This window comes from Monodon monoceros, unplaced genomic scaffold, assembly GCF_005190385.1.
Source record: "Monodon monoceros isolate NGI ecotype Baffin Bay Population unplaced genomic scaffold, NGI_Narwhal_1 Super_Scaffold_20, whole genome shotgun sequence".
Lineage (NCBI taxonomy): Eukaryota > Metazoa > Chordata > Mammalia > Artiodactyla > Monodontidae > Monodon > Monodon monoceros.
Genome location: NW_021703777.1, coordinates 130,286,148 through 130,293,554, shown reverse-complemented (window position 1 = coordinate 130,293,554; position 7,407 = coordinate 130,286,148). Strand labels below are relative to the sequence as shown.

Below are 7,407 nucleotides of genomic sequence, written 5' to 3'. Positions count from 1 at the left end.
ACTTCTCCAGTTTAAGAGAACTGGAGTTTGTTAACTCCAGTTAACAAATATGGTATTTATATATCTCAATATTTACTGTAAGTTTTAAGTGAGGTTTAAATTCTGAATTATCTTTCCATAAAGATAGAGGCACATTGGTTTGTATTTTATAGGAAAACATTTATCTTTAGGTCACAAACATGAATGAGTATTTTTTGCCAATATTACAAAGATGATTCCAAACCCTAGCTAATCTCTTTCTCAAATTGCAGCCCCTTGTTTAATCTTTAATGAAAATAGAGACCAAAAACAATTGCTTAAACATATCACTGTGTGAGATTATGGTGACCAAGAAATCCCTGAAAGAGAAGTAAACCATGATTTTTGGAAAGCTTGGAACACTAGCAAGGTTTAATTGCAAAGGTTTAACAGAAGGCCACAAGTTGTGTTTTCCTAAGAGAAGCAGTAACTATATATGTCATTCAGTAATGTACTGAAATGGCCTTGTCTAGTGTGAATGTTGCGCAGAAACTCCAAGTCACTTTTTCCTGGTCTGTTATCTATCATAGCATGGCCCTTCACTCCACCTGCATAGACAGCCACTAAGCCATACTGGCCTGCTTCCTTCCATAATTTTTGGGCAGCCAATGGCTCCATACAGGTGTCCCAAGGACAGTGACTCACCCCAGTTGTTAAACTTCTTCAAAGGAGGCAACCCAACTTTTTTTTAATCCATGTAGTTTTGTACAAACTAATCAGAATCTATGGCTTTACCATTAGCTAAAATCTGACCTGAGAAAGCATCATGAAATTCCAAAGCATCAATACCATTCATTGTTAATCCTGCCTTTTCTAGCACTTTTAGAGTAGCATATCTTGGTTTGAGTAAGAGTTGATCTTTCGAATCCCGAGACAAATGCACAAAATCCCTCAAATACGCCTTCGGGTTATAACCCAAGGCCAGAGCCTTTTCCTCAGCATTGCAGATGCGCCATCAGTCAGGAAAGAAGAATTTGCAGCTGTCACTGTGCCATAGGGCTTGATGAATGTAGGTTTTATTTTGGCCATCTGCTTCAAGAAGGACAAATGCCACTATCTTTGGTAACTGTATCTTTTTCTGGTACTTTGAAGATGTACAGCATCAGAAGGGAGTCCTTCATCCTGTGCCTTCTTGGCCAGACTGTGCAAGTGCAGTGCGTACTCACCCTGTTCCAGTCGAGAAACAGCAAGGCAGAGGCAAGTTGGTCTTCAGAGTGATACATGGTCGTGCTCAGATGGTAGGAAATTCAATCTGAATTTAGATTTTAAAGATAGTCACTGACCTAGAGTCTTGGACTTATTGAGATCAAGCATGTGTTTCCTCAAATTACAAATAGGGACATAAGACATTAACTCTATACCACCTGCCATGACCACATCATACTGGCCAGAAGTAATCAAGCCAACACCTGTGGTCCTGGTTTGGTTAGCAAAAATGCAAGCCATGGTGACAGCGTATACAGGAGATGTGTCAGAGAGGTCATCTCCAAGGGCAGCCTCTCTAGCTACATTGCTTGTTTTCACTTCCTGTATAACTATGCCAAAGATGATATAATCAGCAACTTCCTTTGGGACAGTGGTCTGATACAACAAATCTGAAAGTACTCCTCTAGCCAAATTACATGTCATCAAGTCTTTATATGAAGTGCCTGGCAGCAGAAATGGAGTGTGAACGTCATCTACCACCATCACATTCCTTTTATAGGGTTTAGCCAAGGTCTTCTTTGATTTGGTCTGGGCAGCTGGGGCAGCTGGTGGCTAGTAGGAACAGCTCAGAGGACTCAAGAGAATCTGAGGGCCCATTTTGCTAAACTTAGAAGATTTTTTTCAAGTGTAAGTCAAGATGGAAGTCATCCTGAAATGGTCCCACCTTAGTTCTCATATGCTTGGGCTCCCGTTGTGGGCGGGGCTTGGCCCTAAGTTTCAGAGGTCAGAGGGACTTAGAAGTGGATCCAGCCTAGAAAAAACCATCAGGCTCCAGAGGCCTAGCTGTCTGCCAGTCACCTGACTAGACAACCAGGCATATGACTTCTCCTTGATGGGCCTTCTTCCTTTCAATGGAAGAATTCTTTCTGCCCCTTTAGCCAAAGTGAAGGGCAGTGTTAAGGGACCTGCAGGAAGTTAGCATGGGGGTGGGGTGAGATTAGTCAGGAAGTATCTTGGGGGCTTGATTAGCACCAGGCTGCAGAAAGTAAAGTCCTCTGCTCCCCTACCCCAACTTTAAGCACTTTCTACTCTTCACCTCAGAATGGTGGCCTCCCTGGTGACTGACGGCTTCACTGTCTCCAGGATGCTCTGTGCTCAGGTGAGTCTGGCTAGGATGTTCCCGAGCCCAGGCAGAACTCCCCTGCAGGGGCAGGGGCAGCCTCTGAGCCTCATCTCCTCTGCCAAAAAACTTTTAGAAACATCATTTGCAAGACATGTCTCCTGGCAACAAATTCCCTCAAGTTTTATTTATTTGAGAAAGTCTATTTCTCCTTCACTTTTTTTTCTTTCTCTCCTTCACTTTTTTTTCTTTCTCTCCTTCACTTTTGAAGGATAATTTCACAGATTACAGACTTCTAGGTTGGTGGGGTTTTTTTTCTCTCAACAATTTTTTGTTTGTTTTATTTTTGTTTTTGTTTTGCATTTAAAACTGGCCTTTTAATTCACTGGGTATTAAGAATCAGGCAGAAATGAAACAGTGGTACAAATCATTGGTACAAACCAATGGTACAAATCAAAGCAATGGTACAAGAATGGTATAAATCTTCTCTAAGTCTTCAAATTCCTCGTGCTCAGCTTTTGTTGTTGTTGTTGTTACAAAAATAAGAGAAATTGCAAAATTAACTTCCGCTTTAATATTTCCAATGCCATATTTACCCTCTTGGAGGTTCGTGCTCTCTATCAGATAGAGGTAAAATGTCTTTTCCACCCTTCCAAAGCAGAAATGAATTTTATAGTTTTCTATAGAGATTCAAAATATTGCCTTTTCCCACCCCATCCTTGCTCTTTTTCTTCTTCTCCCTGACTTGAGATGACAAAGGAATGTGTATCTCAGAAGCGGAAGTTTGCCCCTCCCTGTGGCTAGTCCTTAGCACCTCCTCCCCAGCCTCTCCTTCTTCCATCAAATGTGTGAGTCCGCCAACCCCTTCCCCTGGTGCCTGGGGTGGAAGTGAGAGAAAGGGCAGGGAGAAAAGGACAGAAGGTGACAAAGAGGGTTAGAAATAGTTTTACCCCAGCTACCATCAGTGGGACTAAAGATCCGAGAATTTACATGATATATGTAGAAATCTCTCAACATTTTAAATATTTCACTCTACTTTCTTCTTGCTTGCATGGTTTCTGAGGAGAAGTTGAAGGCAGTTTTTATCTTTGTTCCTCTGTGGATAAGATGGGTTTTTTACCCCCCTCTTGCTTCTTTCAGGATTTTTTTCTTTCCCTTTAGTTTTCTGTAGTTTGAAAAAGATATGCCTAGCTTAAGGGCTTTTTTGCCATTTATCCTGCTTGGTTTTCTCTGATATTCCTGGATCTGTGGTTTGGTGTCTGACATTAATTTGGGGAAATTCTCAGTCATTATTGTTTTTTTCTGTTCCTTTCTCTCTTTCTTAGGGTTTAGTTAACTAGTTTCCCCAGAGGGCAGGCCTTCTTGAAAACAGAGTGCTCTGGAGTATTTAAAAATGGTTCCTTTTCCCCTGCCCCTGCCAGAAGCCCAAGGGGATTTGTCTCTAAATATTTGCTCTGAGAACCTGGTTGAGTTCTTTGTAGTAAATTTTATGATGTTGGGGGTGGGCCCATCTGTGGCCGGGTTCTCATTTTTTAGCTCTTTTAACTCTTTTTTTTGTGTGTGTGGTATGCGGGCCTCTCACTGCTGTGGCCTCTCCTGTTGCAGAGCACAGGCTCTGGACGCACAGGCTCAGCAGGCATGGCTCTCGGGCCCAGCCGCTCCGTGGTATGCAGGGTCTTCCCGGACCGGAACACAAACCCGTGTCCCCTGCATCGGCAGGCGGACTCTCAACCACAGAGCCACCAGGGAAGCCCTCCTTTTGCTTTTTAATGCTTATGTTAATTTTTAATTCACATTGAAAGCTTCGCATGTTGATTTCTATCAATTATTATTTGATGGTATATTTTCATTTATATCCACTTTTGAGAGCCCCTTTCTGTCTGAAGACCAGATACCTGCATATTATAATTTATATTTCCTGTTGTTTAATTTAGCATTTGTTTCTTTAATTTTAAAAATTTTAATTTTTAAAATTTATTTATTTTATTTTTAAAAAATTAATTTTTATTGGGGTATAGTTGCATTACAATGTTGTGTTAGTTTCTACTGTACAGCAAAGTGGATAAAGTATATGTATGCATATATCCCCTCTTTTTTGGATTTCCTTCCCATTTAGGTCACCACAGGGCACTGAGTAGAGTTCCCTGAGCTATACATGGGTTCTCATTAGTTAACTACTGTATACATAGTATCAATACTATATATATGTCAATCCCAATCTCTCAATTCATCCCACTCCCCCGCCTTTACCCCTTGGTGTCCATACATTTTGTTCTCTACGTCTGTGTCTCTATTTCTGTATTTCAGATAAGATCATCAATACCATTTTTCTAGATTCCACATATATGCATTAATATGTGATATTTGTTTTTCTCTTTCGGACTTGCTTCACTCTGTATGACAGTCTCTAGGTCCATCTATGTCTCTACAGTTGACCCAATTTCATTCCTTTTAATGGCTGAGTAATATTCCATTGTATATATGTACCACATCTTCTTTATCCATTCCTCTGTTGATGGACATTTGGTTGCTTCCATGTTCTAGCTATTGTAAAGAGTGCTGCAATGAACACTGGGGTGCATGTGTCTTTTTGAATTATGGTTTTCTCAGGGTATATGCCCAGTAGTGGGATTTCTGGGTCATATGGTAATTCTATTTTTCGTTTTTTAAGGAACCTCCATACTGTTCTCCATAGTGGCTGTACCAATTTACATTCCCACCAACAGTGCAAGAGGGTTCCCTTTTCTCCACACCCTCTGCAGCATTTATTGTTTGTAGATTTTTTTAATGACAGCCATTCTGACTGGTGTGAGGTGATATCTCATTGTAGTTTTGATTTGCATTTCTCTAATAATTAGTGATGTTGAGCATCTTTTCATGTGTTTGTTATCCATCTGTATGTCTTTTTTGAAGAAATATCTATTTAGGTCTTTCACCCAGTTTTTGATTGGGTTGTTTGTTTTTTTGATATTGAACTGCATGAGTTGTTTGTGTATTTTGGAGATTAATCCTTTGTCAGTTGCTTCATTTGCAAATATTTTCTCCCATTCTGAGGGATGTCTTTTCATCTTGTTTATGGTTTCCTTTGCTGTGCAAAAGCTTTTAAGTTGAATTAGATTCCATTTGTTCATTTTTATTACTCTTGGAGGTGGGTCAAAAAAGATCCTGCTGTGATTTATGTCAAAGAGTGTTCTGCCTGTGTTTTCCTCTAAAAGTTTTATAGTTCCTGGCCTTACATTCAGGTCTTTAATCCATTTTGAGTTTATTTTTGTGTATGGTGTTAGGGTGTGTTCTAAATTCATTCTTTTACATGTAGCTGTCCAGTTTTCCCAGCACCACTTATTGAAGAGGCTGTCTTTTCTCCATTGTATATTCTTACCTCATTTTAAATTTTTGCTCCTTTAATATATTTGAAATGTACCCTGGTGTATGATGTAGGGTAGAGCTCAAAATTTGAATAATCTGCATACTTTTTGAAAGTTCATTTTTCTGTTTATTTTTTTCTGATAGTTTAAAGGCCTGCTTTGTTAATTTCTATTTATAAATATATGTTTACTTGACTTTTATATCAAATTAATATTTTTAAATTACTGTATAAATCTCCATTGAAGAGATGTCATCAAGCTCAGTAAAAATTATGTAAAAATTTTCCAGCTTTTTTTTGTTTTTCAAAGTTATCTATATTTTAAAATCCAGAATGGAATCTTAAATTTCCATTTATTTTAATATGCTATATTATTTTCCACTTATTTTGATACAAAATGTTATTTTTCTTTATTTACAAGTATTTCCATTAATTATGTGAAGTCATTTTTTGTTATTCATCCATGTTTTCCTGTAATAAAGTCAATCCCATTTTTAAAAATACATGATGGGATTTAATTTATTATTTTATTAAGAGTTCTGCCTCACATAGGGGTAGGGTAGTGGAAGATACAAACTATTGGGTGTAAGAGAGGCTGAAGGATGTACTGTACAACACGGAGAATATAGCCAATATTTTGTAATAACTGTAAATAGAAAGTAACTTATAAAAATTGTATAAAAATTTAAAAAGTAATTAAAAAAAAGAGTTATGCCTCAATATTGATAAATTTGCTTAGGCTATAGATTTCATATTGTTATTTTTTACAGGTTTGTTAGCAATTGTGAACATAATATGGAAAGCTTTTCATCTTTTCTAAGTTGTGCTTCTGTAACAGCAGTCAAATGTTTCTTCAGATGTTAAAGTATTATGCTGTTAAAATTGGCTGTAATCGTCACTTTTAATTATAGTAATATTTCTGAAAACTTTCTCTAATTTTATTTTTATTGTTTTAGTTATTTTTGAGTTTTCCTTGAGACAATATAAATTGTTGATATATATTTTATATAAAACAATATACTCCTTTCATCATTTGTTACTGTAGAATTACACGTACAATTTATTTATAGTTAAATATATGGTTCTACACAGTGTCTGCAGGCACAACACATCCACACCTAGTAATACTACTCCAACCCTTATAAAAGGTGATGAGGAAGGCAGCCAACTTTGAGTGGAGCCTCAAGCAGGAAAGTGTTGTTTTCTTTATTATGCCACCTAGAGATCTGTGTATTTTACTGACCATTTCAAAAAAACAGATCTTGATTTTTAAAATGAATTCTACAGTTCATATCTTAATTTTTATTAACGCTGCTCTCATTTTTTATTACTTTCTCTTGTCCCACTATCATTAAGTTCATTAATTAGTTTTCTAGGTTATTGATTTTAATACTCAGTTTTTTCATTTTTATATAGTAATACAGAATTTGCTGTTAATATTCCTCTGCTTACAAAGTATGTTATATGCCATATATTTTGAAACATGGTGTTCATATTAATATTTTCAAAATAATGCTCTTCTTCTTTGACCTGAGTGTTTCAAAAAAGTGTTTTTGTGTTTTGTTGATTTAAATATCCAAACAAAATTCTTCCTAAATTGATCTATAGATTTAGTGGGATCTCAAATAAAAATAGGAGCATTTTATTTTAGTAGAAAGCAGCTGATTTTACAATGCTCGGTGTTCCAATGGCAGCTTCTAAGATGTGTGAGCTCAGATAAAAGCAGATACAAACACAGGTTTAGACTTACAAGAGAAGT

At 37.1% G+C, this 7,407-nt stretch overlaps 1 pseudogene; it reads right to left on the bottom strand.

Annotated features, from left to right (window-relative positions):
- Nucleotides 1-432: 432 nt before the first annotated feature.
- On the bottom strand, nucleotides 433-1,872 carry LOC114902477 (annotated as a pseudogene).
- Between the last annotated feature and the right edge of the window lie 5,535 nt (nucleotides 1,873-7,407).